This window comes from Anabrus simplex, chromosome 14 (genome assembly GCF_040414725.1).
Source record: "Anabrus simplex isolate iqAnaSimp1 chromosome 14, ASM4041472v1, whole genome shotgun sequence".
Taxonomy (NCBI): domain Eukaryota; kingdom Metazoa; phylum Arthropoda; class Insecta; order Orthoptera; family Tettigoniidae; genus Anabrus; species Anabrus simplex.
This window is the reverse complement of record NC_090278.1, coordinates 10,974,621-10,987,421: the sequence shown is the minus strand read 5'-3', so window position 1 is coordinate 10,987,421 and position 12,801 is coordinate 10,974,621.

The window sequence follows — 12,801 nt, the reverse complement described above, 5'->3', positions numbered from 1 at the left end:
ACGACCAACTGTGGCAAATGGTTGACAGAGAATGGAGAACCATCCCCCAGGACACCATCCGCACTCTTATTGACTCTGTACCTCGACGTGTTTCTGCGTGCATCGCCGCTCGCGGTGGTCCTACATCCTACTGAGTCGATGCCGTGCGCATTGTGTAACCTGCATATCGGTTTGAAATAAACATCAATTATTCGTCCGTGCCGTCTCTATTTTTTTCCCAACTTTCATCCCTTTCGAACCACTCATTCTTGGTGTTGCATTTGCTCTGTCAGTCAGTGTAATTTTAGGTTGGGACAAGGGCCGAGGCCCCTTGGCACGCGGGGCCCGGGGCTGCAGCCCCTTTAGCCCCCCCTTTAATCTGGCCCTGCTTATAAACCATCCTCTGGTATATTGTGAAGGGCAAACAAGGCGATGGTTAAAAAGTACCAAGTAGAATAGTTCTAACCAGGGATAGAATAGGCGGTTGAAGTCCAGCATCCAAACCCCTCCCAAGGAAGATAGTCCCAAAGGAGGCAGTTTGGACGGCGTGTCGGCCGGAACGAGGTGGATCCATACTGCGCGCTGGCATCTCTCGCTAGTTGACACGACGTGGCCGCAGATGAAAGTAGGGCACTGTAACATTGAACTTTGGGGCAACAGTAACTGACTCACAGACAGTGTTATATGTGGTGCAGATGAGGAGGACGAGTGCACTGAGTTTCTGACACAGATTTGGAGTCAGGGTTCTTAATGTCAGAATGGTAATGAAATCATTGAAGGGAAGGTTGGCAAAGGGGATTTGAACAAAAAGTGAAAGTTAACTTAGGATATAACTTACATACATACAATATTTCTCAACCCACAGGGGCAGAATGCCACTATATTTTAACTTGCTTATATTAAAGTTTAACTAATAAGATGCTAAGGAAAGAAATTTAAATAAGTCAGCTACATCGTCACTTGGTGGCTTATAATGAAAAACAAAAGCCTTCACACAGGTTTTGCTTGACACAGGTGGACCCCTAAAATCCTTTCTTTTCTCGGGTTACTCACCAAAAAGGAGACAGGAATTAGGAAATCAAGTATAATGCAAGGTCTATGAAATCTGGGGCAAGATTTCCCGCGGGAAGAAAATATTTTATCATAACCTGATCTCCAATTTTGTTTCTAAATTGGTGGGTCTTTGTCGACAGTCATACCCCATATTTAGTCTCTTTAGGTTATTTCTAGCTTTTTCCACAAATACCGGACACTCTCTGGATCTATTGTCTCTCGCAAAAGCTCGTTGATCGTCTGAAAATTTGACAAAGGCTTATTTAGGACAAACTTGAAAATAAGAGAAATTGGTGAAAAATTTTGGGACTCATGAACGGCCGAGTTAAAGGCTAATGATATCCAATTTAAGGAAGTGTCCCAACGGGAATGATCTTCTTGGTGGAAATCAATAGGGGACGTTCGAAGATTATGATTAACCCGCTCAGCTAGAGATGGCTGTGGGTAGTACGCAGACGTTGTGACATGTGAGACAGAGAGATCAAAACAGAACTTACGAAATAAATTAGAGGGGAACGCCTTAGCGTTAACAGAAACAATATATTGACGGGGTCCAAGAGATGGAATAATAGTCTTAAGACAATAAATAGTAGACTGAGCAGTGGCAATCCTAGTCGGATACAGCCAGGGAACCGTGTAAAACTATCCACACACGCAAGAATACATTTATTCCCATTCCCTTTACATTGAGAGAAGTGTCCGGCGTAATCGATGCACAATGGCTAATCAAACAAGACTTACATGCTTTAACCAGTTCCCTAATCTCACTGTCCATACCCTTCCATATAAATATTTCCCTTCTCTTCTCTCGAGTTTTGAAGATGCCTGGATGTGCCCCTAATGGGGTCTCATGGTAATACTTGAAAATCATAGGCACTAGAACATCTGGAACGATTTCCATCTTCTGATCGTGCCCCGAAGGGCAACACAGAACCCCATTCATCGAAACAAGGGACAACATGCTCCCCAGAAGAAAGGGTTTCCAACGCAGGATCCTTACGTTGGTATTTCGCCATATCATGAAATAAATAAGGGGCTTTAGTTAGAATAGCATTTATAGTAGGCGGTGTGGAAATAGCAGGCAAACGGCTTTCCTTCGAGTTAACAACATCAGAATCGCCGGAAGAGATTCGGCTTAATCCATATGCGACTACATTTTCAGATCAATAGATGTTGCTCGTCAAACTGAAACGCTCAAATCAGAATCGCCCGATGGGTGATTCGCCCGGTACGACGGGGACTAGCCAAAACCGAGCTCAGATCCTGATTGTCGGTCTCTAATTGAAATTTAACATGCTCAAGGTAAATATGGAATATTTCTAAGGAGAATAAGACGGCCAGTCCTTCTACGTCGTATGTAGAGTACTTGGCTTCTTGAGGTGACAAGGTTCTAGACGTTTAGGCGATTGGCCGCCTTCCTAGTTCAGATTGCTGAATTAGAACCGCAACGACCACTGATGAAGAGGCGTCTGTGTGTACAATTAACTTGGAGAAATCTGGCGTAGCCGAGACCGGGGTGTTACACAGAACCAACCTCGAACGCTGCTTGCTGCGACGGCCCCCATTCAAACTTGAAATATTTCCTGCGGAGACGGTTTAGGGGTGCCGCCCTATTGCCGAAGTTAGGGACGAATTTCCCAAAGAAATCTAGGCTGCTAGGTAGGGTCTTCTGCGATACTAAATTTGAATATCTCTACCATTATCTAGATGATGTTATTTTTATCGAGACCCTTGAGGAACCCTTAACTCATCTAGATGAAGCTCTAAAACGCCTTCGGAAAGCTGGATTGACGGTCAAGTTTTAAAAGGTATCTTTTGATTAAGAACCGCCGTGCCCTTGGAGAGGACGAAAGGCACGCGGTTGTATTCATACAGATTCCAGTCGGTACCGAAGGCAGTCATATGTTCTGATTCTTCCACCAGACGTATCTTATTATAGGCTTGGTTAAAATATGCAGGTCCTCCCACTTCTCTCCACATAACACACATCTATCCCTATTCTCACTACCTGCCCACCCCCTATTCCTCGGTACACCCAATACCCACCAATACAAACCTCTCTTATCCCTTCTACCCTCAAACTCCGTTTTCGGGTTTATTACTTCCACCAATTTATTTAATACTGATAAAGAGACTCTCTCTCTACATTCCCCTATTAAGCTCTGTCTTTCAATATCTAGTAGTCTTCCCTTTATCCTTTCCCATACCCATTTATTCCTACCATCCCCCCAGACCTCTCCATATACCCCCAATCCAATCTTTTGTAACCATTTTTTGCACTTATTCACCCAGTAACCTTCATTCGTCATACCTTTCTGAAAATTAAACGTTTTTTGTACTAACGCCCCACCCTTCCCTTCCTCCAATCTAATCCAGTACTTGAACACCCTCTTAGCTATTTCAACCTCTATCGATTCTTTACAGACTAATCTGGCCCCGGCATTGGCTGTACAATTCGGTAGGTCCATCATGATCTTGCTAAATTTCGCCACCACCTGGTTTAGTTCACTCCTGTCTTCCTCCATTCCCCATACTTCAACCCCAAATAGCATTTTGCCCATTACCAGTGATTTAAACACCGTTTTCTGAATGTTGTATTTAACGTCTGGAAATTTCTTTTCTAATACTCCTACTACCGCAAGCGCTCCTCTTCCTTTAAGTTTTGCCTTCTTACACTGATTTTTCCAAGAAGCCTTCTTACTAATGATTACACCTAGGTACTCAATTTTTCCCCCTGGTTTAATTTCTTCCTGCTCCAGCCTCCAGACTTCCTTATTCTTTCTCCCACCCCTTTTCCTACACACCATTATCTGAGTCTTTCTTACATTTACTCTGAGAGACCATTTCCTAGTATATTCAACTACCTTGTCCAACCCTTTTTGCAACCCATTTGCCGTCAAAGCCAAAATCAATAGGTCATCCGCGAATAGCAACCCCGGAACCTCCATTTTCCCTACCCAAGGGCATTGCCATGCGTCTCCACCATGACCCTCTAAAATATTATTTATAAATAATATAAATAATATCGGGGATAGCTTACATCCCTGTCTCACCCCGCTTTTCGATTCAAAACACTTACTCAACCTTCCATCCTGCAATTTAATCATCACAAACACTTCCTCATAAATAGTTTCAATTGCCACCCTCATTTTTTTCGACATTCCAACCTCCCCTAATCTCAAAAATAGCGCCTCCCTACTGACCGTATCAAAGGCTTTTTCTCAATCGCTGCTATAAATAATTTACGCCCTGCTATCCTCACATACTTTGTAATCAAAGTGTCCAGAATCCAAACATTATCAACTGTATTACGTCCTTTCCTAAATCCATTTTGGAACTCAGATATCCTACCGTATTGTTCCGCCCAATTTGTTATCCTATTCGCCAAAACTCCTGTGTACACCTTTGACAGCGAGTCTAGGAGAGTAATTCCTCTATAGTTGTTTGGATCACTACTAGCTCCTTTATTTTTATAAATAGGGCATAATACCCCCTTCCTCCATTCTCTAGGAAATTTCCCCGTTTCCAGCAACCTATTAAAGAATTTCATAATCCCTCTCAACATCGGTTCATTTGCCCCTACCTCTTTCCTTACACTATTGGAAATACCATTCACACCTCCTGCAGCCTTGGGTCTAGCATTTTTAATACTGCAATTACCTCCTGCCTTGTTATCTCCACATCCAATATTGTAATGCCTACTTCCAGTTCCCTTCCAATTTGTGACTTGTCTATTTCTCTACCCAATTTCCTCTCCCCTTCTAAAAGCCTTTTAAAATGCCTAACCCACTCTTTTTCTCCTATTTTATCCCCCTTCCCCTCCGGTTTCGTTCTTCTGATCTTGTTTATTGACTCCCAAATCCTCTCAAATTTCTTCTCTCTGCAATATATATTTATTTTTTCAGCTTCCGCCTCCTTCCATCCTCTTTTCTTCTCATTCAATACCTCCTTATATTCCCTTCTCAATTTACAATATACCTTCCTTTTTTTCTTGCACACCCTCCTTCCTAAACTCCGCTAGGGCTCTCATTACAACCTCACGTTTTCTCCTACAGTCTTCATCAAACCATCCATTCATTTTATTCTTTTTTCCCTCTACCCTTCTCCTCACTTTCTTCCCCACCCTCCATACAGGGAGTTCAATTAATTTTAGCACGTTATCCATATCATTCCCTTCTACCGCCCTTTCAATTCCTACCCTTAATATATCTCCCTCCTCTTTCAAATGCCGTCTTAATTTCTCTTTAGTATTATCATCCCATACATACTTCCATCCTCCATTCCTATACCTCTCCTTACTTTCCTCCATCTTTCCCTTCTCATCAGCGACCAACGTTCTCAATTTTATTTTGATAGGCATATGTTCTGTCAACCGATATTCTAACACCTCAAAACTTATTATTCTCCTTAACGCTATCTCAGAGCTTATTCCTATGTCTCCGGGCGAGTTGGCCGTGCGCGTAGAGGCGCGCGGCTGTGAGCTTGCATCCGGGAGATAGTAGGTTCGAATCCCACTATCGGCAGCCCTGAAGATGGTTTTCCGTGGTTTCCCATTATCACACCAGGCAAATGCTGGGGCTGTACCTTAATTAAGGCCACGGCCGCTTCCTTCCAACTCCTAGGCCTTTCCTATCCTATCGTCGCCATAAGACCTATCTGTGTCGGTGCGACGTAAAGCCCCTAGCAAAAAATAAAATATTCCTATGTCCATCACACTCCCTCCATTTGTTGTAATATACGTCAAATCTCCCACACTATCCCCCTTCATCCACCCATTTAAAATAAATAAATGTTCTAAAGCACATAACTCTAATAACCTTTCTCCATAACTATTTACAACATTATCCTTACTCTTCCTTTGCAGTACCCCGTCTACTTCTACTTCTTTCCCGTATACCGGTACTCTATTGCTCACTCTCGCATTCCAATCCCCCAATAAAATAATCCCATCTTCTACATACATTCCTTTAATTGTGTTTATTTCTTCAATCAGTTCGTCAAAAAAATGTTTATTTGCATACACTGAATCGCTCGGATGGTTATAAAGCAGTGCCAGACAAATTGCTTCCGCTGCCCCCTTCCCCATTTTTACTCTCAACCACACTACCCCTTCTACCCTAGTCTGTAACGTCTCCACCCATTCAGCTATCTCATTTCTTATTAAAACTACTATGCCCCCTGGGTTTCGGCCCCTCTTCCCTATTTTTTTCCTTAACACGTTAACTACTCTATAACCGTCCCATGTAATTTCAACCCCCTTCCCTAACCACGTCTCTACTAGAGCAATAATCTCAAAATCTTTCACTAAATCCACAATTTCCTTATTCCCTAACTTCTCCATCAACCCCTCAATATTCAGCATCCCTATCACCATATCTAGTTATTTATTTCCTCCCCCTCCCTCCCTATACTTCTGCATTTCACCACTTCCCCCCTTACTTCTCGTGATTCTTCCTTTTGGCTCCACCCCAACCCTCTCTTTCTTCTCACCCCCTCCTTCCCCTTTTCCGTGCCAGAGCCTTTATTCCCACCCCATAGATCTTTTAAACTTAAGGATCTCGCCTTATTTAACGCCTGCTTTCTCTCCAGGTTTATTTCTGCATTATTCCTATTCGGGGAGGTTGAGTCACTACCCTGACTCCTTTCCCTTCCCGTCACCTCTTCACTACCTGTATCCACTTCACTCCGGTCTAGTGTCCTACTTGTTGATTCACTCCTTCCTGGGCTGTTCTGACTCACCAAGGACTCTGCTGTCTTCGCTACCTGCCCGCTGACACCGCAGTTCCCTCTTCTCTCTTCCTTCTCCGTACTGATGTCGCCCTGCTCTCGATTTCTGCAACTCATTTCCTCCTCACATTTTTCCATCCTCAGCATTTCCTCCCGTGTCCACGATCGCGACCAATTTCTGCCTGAAGTAACCAGACACCTCCCCACTATCTTGACTCGCAATCCCTGCGCTCTAGCACGCCACGTATGCCGCTTATAGACATCCGCCACATCCTGTCTTCTTTCTTTATCTCAGCCTTCAAATAAATGTTCGATCCTTTCAAATTTCCAGCATTCCTCAGAAGTATATCAGCCATCAGGGTTGATATTAATCTTAACTTCACCAGCCTATGTCCCTTGTTCCTTCCCACTCTATATATATCATCTATATCAACTTCAGAAAAGTTTATCTTCATTTTGTTCGAAACTATGTCCACCACTTTCAATACTAATTCCACTTTTGATTCTGTTCCTTCCTCAGGTACACCATACACAAACACATTTTTTCTTGCTGATTCGTTCCTCGCTAACCCCACTTCTCTCTTCATTGCTGTTAATTCCTCTTCCAGTACCACCACCTTCTTTTTCAAGCTCCCTACCTCATCTTCTATCTCCGCTAACTTGTCATTTACACCTCCAATTTCTTCTTTTATAAAACTTTTTAAGTCCTTCATCTCCTTCATTCGGGTTGCCTGGTGTTCCTGCATCATTTCCTTAATTTCTTGTCCTTTGCTTGCTTCCTTCACCACTCTCTTGATCTCTTCAAGCTCCTCCCAGCCGAACGGTCCCTGGTTTGGACCCGGATTTTTTTCTATACCTCCTACCACCAGCAGCGTCGCAATAACCGTCGCACACAACATACTCTCCAACAGTCCTTTATAACCACTAATTTCTCTTCCTCTCTCAACTCCACCTTCCTTCCAACACTGCCTTGCACCCTGCCATCTTCCAATTCTTAGCCTGTATTGCTGTATCGTTATTCCCATATTGCGCACCTCAGCTCATTCACACGTCCGCACTTCCCGATGTCTCGCTCGTGACTGATAGGCTTGGTTGAGATCTAAGATGGTGAAGAACTTAGCCTCCCGAAACCAAGAGAAACATGAATGCAAGTCGGGAAGGGGTACCTGATTGTAGAACAATCTTACGATTTAACGCCCGGTATTCAATTACTTTCCTGAAGCCACCTTGAGGTTTCGACACCAGATAAATGGGTGAAGAATACGCCGACTTGGAGTGTCCAATGATACCATCCCTCAGCATTTGGTCGATGATTTCCTTGAGGGCCTCCATTTTCGGCGGAGATAACCAGTAGGGAGGAAATCTTATGGGGATCGAATCCGTAACCTCAATCTTGTATTCAGTTACGTCAGTCACATTTAGATTTTCCGAAAACAAGTCGGGAAATGACTGACATAATTTACGAATGCAACTAGCCTGATCCTCACGTAGATGCCAAAGATCAAACGACATCTCACCCTGGAGAGGCGAAATAATAGATGATGATGCTACAGAATTACATTTCAAAAGAGGTACCGTACATGAAAATTACTGCCAAATTTGAATGTGCAGGATTTACTTCTAAGATCGAGCACGATAGAGGAATGTGACAAGAAATCTGCTGTTAATATCACAGGGCATGGCAAATTTTTAGCAACACGTTACTTAGATTTCCACGTAAATTTTGAAATACGAATTTTTGCATAGATAAATTCAAAAATTTCTAGGGGAGAAGAGTTAGCCGAAACACATTATACAGAAGAAACATATTCGGGAAATTTACAACATTACTCAGCTTCGAATGCCATTCTATCGAAATAATGAATACATTAAATCCAGAATCTAAAAGGGCCGTAATCAGTTCGTTATCTGAATTTTGAAAAAGAGCACGAAGCCTGGAGTATCGGAGGCAATTTTGAGGCACTCTTTAGGACCTTGGAGGATGGTCTTCCTTCTTGATTATGTAACATAGTACCCTTAGATTATACTGGACTGAGCCTTCAGATGCAAATAAGGGCGAGGACTCAGCCAGGCGCCCTAGTTATAGTAATCGCCACGTAAGGTCATACACTAAAAGGTAAATATCGCCGCCCGATTCTCTTTTTTTAAGGCTGATCGCTGCTTGCAACATGACTAGTTACATATTAAAATCACCAGACCTAACCACAACAAACTAACCTGAATGTAAGCATCGATAATGAATGTTCTCTTACCGCAGTAAAATATAAAAGTTAGGATAAAATAAATCAATATATTCATTAATTAAGCCGGTTCCCACGCTCAATGAGGAATTAACGAAATAATCACACTTTCTCACTCACAGTCAAATTAATGTTACACATTTCTGCTCTTATTTTGATATGCGCATTACTATAACCATATTCTTGAAAATAGGGGTGTATTAAACGATGCAATTCATTTAATAAATCTTTGCAGTGTGATTTACGAAAGATCCAGAGATTACGTAATGCCTTTCCTTTCTTTTGCGCGAACATCAATCAATCAATCAATCAATCAATCAATCAATCAATCAATGCTGATCTGCATTTAGGGCAGTCGCCCAGGTGGCAAACTCCCTATCTGTTGTTTTGCTAGCCATTTTTGGAACGATTACAAAGAAATTGGAAATATATTGAACATTTCCCTTGGTAAGTCTTTCCAATTCCTAACTCCCCATCCTATAAACGAAAATTTCCCCCAATTTGTCCTCTTGAATTCCAGCTTTTCCTACTTTTAAAGACACCGCTTAAACTTATTCGTCTACTGATGTCATTCCACGGCATCTCTCCACCGACAGCTCGGAACATACCACTTAGTCCAGCAGCTCGTCTCCTTTCTCCCGAGTCTTCCCAGCCCAAACTTTGCAACATTTTTGTAACGCTATTCTTTTGTCGGATATCACCCAGAACAAATCAAGCTGATTTTCTTTCGACTTGTTCTTTCTGTCTTCAATAACTAGTAAAAAATATTTTGTGTATATTTCCATTTTGCAGGCTGATTATACCTTGAAGCTTATCCAAGAAACATATAGGAGAACTAATGTGCTTAGCTATGTGAACGGAAATTAGGTCAGGTTTCAAGCTCACTGCTGAATTCATAATAATAATGTTATTAGTTCTACTAACTACATCTATGGTATCCGAAAACGCTGAGGTGCCAGAATTTCGTCCTGCAGGAATCCTTTTACGTACCAGTAGGTCCACAGACATGAGACTGGCGTGTTTGAGTACCTTCAAATACCGCCGGATTCGAACCCATAAATCTGAGCATGTCATACATTCTCCCCTGCACCCGCTAAAATTAAATTAAATATAAACATTTCCTGCCTTTATTTTGATGTACGCATTACTATAACCGTGTTCCGAAAGGGAGGGGGGAGGGAGAGAGAAAGAGAGAGATCTAGATTGTACATTTTATTGCAATTTCCGAAAGTTCAAAGACTTACCACGTCCTTCCCTTTGCTTGGATATTGTTCTATTCTTTTTCTTTCTTCAGTAAGCAACAGCGGATGGAGGCCATTTTAAACATATTTTTAGTTTGCAAGTTGGTGTATCTCAAGCTTAGCACATTAGAGAAACCCAGGAAATCTACAGGGGCACTAAAGAGTCAAAGAATATTACTAGATTTTTATATCCAGGGTGAACAAAAATGACGCACTTGGAGGTCGGCACGCGATTCCTCATCCCATTGCAAGACAAAAGTTTCTATAGCCAAATCGGATCTGGTACTGTTGGAAAAAAAGTCGAAAACGAGAAGCTGGCAAAACACTGTCACATCCTGCAGCGCATCGGAATGTAATAGAGAAACGTGCATCATCCTGCTCTGCCGTACCCGCCGTCGCAGCTCACTGAATAGACTGCTGGGTTATGAATCCCACATGCACCATAGAGCTACGGCTCGAATCTGAGTCAGGTCCTTTTTCCTTTTGTGTGTGTGACGTCAGGTCCCTAGTTCCCGTCGTGTAACTGCGTTTGTGGGCATGACATCCTATTGTCAAATGACAGTAGTCGAACACATGACAGTGTGATCCATTCAACTGAATGCATGAGTCGACTAATCACGCTGTACACAACCATAACTCGTCCTGTCAAGTGCATGTTGGACGACTTCCTGATGGAGTACACAAACGGCAAATACGTCGATACGCTTTTACGTAGTGTTGGGTGCATCCGAGAACCAAGCTTCTGCTTCTGCTCGTGATTATGGAGCACGGTACCCTCAAAGACGCCATCTCGATAAGAATGTTTTTCGTCGCCTTGATCAACGCCTGCGGGAAACCAGTAATCTTCGTCCAGAAGTAGTGGACAGAGGTCGTCCAACGACTAGACGTACTCCACAAACATAGGACGAAATTCTTGAAGCCGTTCACCAATCACCTCGGCAAAGTACCCGTGATATTGCAGGCAGTTCCAGGTATCTTAAACACTGGTTGTTGACGTGTTTCATGACGAAAAACTGCATCCATATCATTACACGTTAACTCAACGCCAGCGGCCAGAAGACCGCATTCAACGAGTACAGTTCTGAGAATGGCTTTTGACAAGTTGAAGATAACGAACATTTTATAAAGAATATGATATGGAGTGACGAATGTAGCTTCACTCTGGAAGGTATTTTCAACCATCACAACAGCCATTATTGGTCTGGTCACAACTAACATGTCACCCGTTAACGTGGCTTTCAGGCACGCTCTGGAATAAACCTGTGCGCTGGAATCGTGGGAGAAGTGAGTTTAGACCCTTACCTATTGCCGGACGAGTTGAATGCGCCCCGCTATCGTACGTTTCTGTTCAATACTTTGCCTGACGATTTAGAAAACTTACCACTTGGTGTTCGGCGGCATCTATGGTTTCAGCATGATGGTGCACCGCCACACCTTGGAATAACTGTGCATAACTGGTTAAATGAAGCGTTTCCAGGGAAATGGATTGGTCGTGGTGGTCCAATGTTCTGACCTCCATGTTCCCGGACCTTAATCCACTAGATTTTTATTTGTGGGGCACTTAAAGGAACATGTTTATAGTACTCCACCTATGGATCCATAAGACCTAATAGCTCGCATGCATGCTGTATCGCCAATGGTGGATGCAGGTGTGCTGCGTAGGGTCTGGCAAAGTATGCTCCAGCGAGTGGCGAAGTGTCTGCAAATGTAAGGTGGTCGCTTTGAACTTCTGCTGTGAAGTGAACTTTGCTCGTAAGTGTACGTATCGGCTCTGTGAAGATAAGAATGCACGTCACACAAAAACTATGGAATTATTGTGCGTAGCGTAATGGGCAATCCAGTGTTGCCTACCTACTGTACTGTATTGTGTTTCCTTGTACCGAATTCGATAGAGACGAAGTTAATATATCCACTATTATGTTCTACGTATTGGGTTTATTTGTGCCATGGACGATACAAAGTGGTCGTTTACGTCTGTAAGAAGTTCATGTTATGTTTGAATGTTTAAATAAAGGTAACTGTAAAAGTAAGACAGTACATAGTGTATTGCATAGTGGAGGTGTACACTGGATATAATTTGATACATTAACTGAAAAAATTGGCACGAACGCGACTCGAACATCGGCACGTCCGCACAACCTGCATTTCTGGCACTACCTCCTCTCAATGAGGTAATGAGACAGCTCCGGCAGAGCGCCGAGTTCATGCGAGCTGCACGTCGTTACAGCATTGCCAGAGCCTCGTCTCTGACTCGCATTACTATTAAACCTATTGGTGGGACTAGCTTTTGCAAGATAAACTTTTGTCGTGAATTTCGACGAGGAACCTCATGCCGACCTCCATGTGCGGCATTTTTGTTCACCCTGTTTTTTAGCTTAAATCACACTGATTGATGACAGGTTGCAAGGCAAGAATGGGATAGGAAAGAGGGCTAGAACTTAAATGAAAGGAAGCGATATTATCCTTAATACAGGTACAGCCATCGAATTTGTCTGAAGTGAAAATGAGGGAACCACGCAAAAACAAAAACTTCAGATCTGCCAACCGTGGGTTTCGAATCC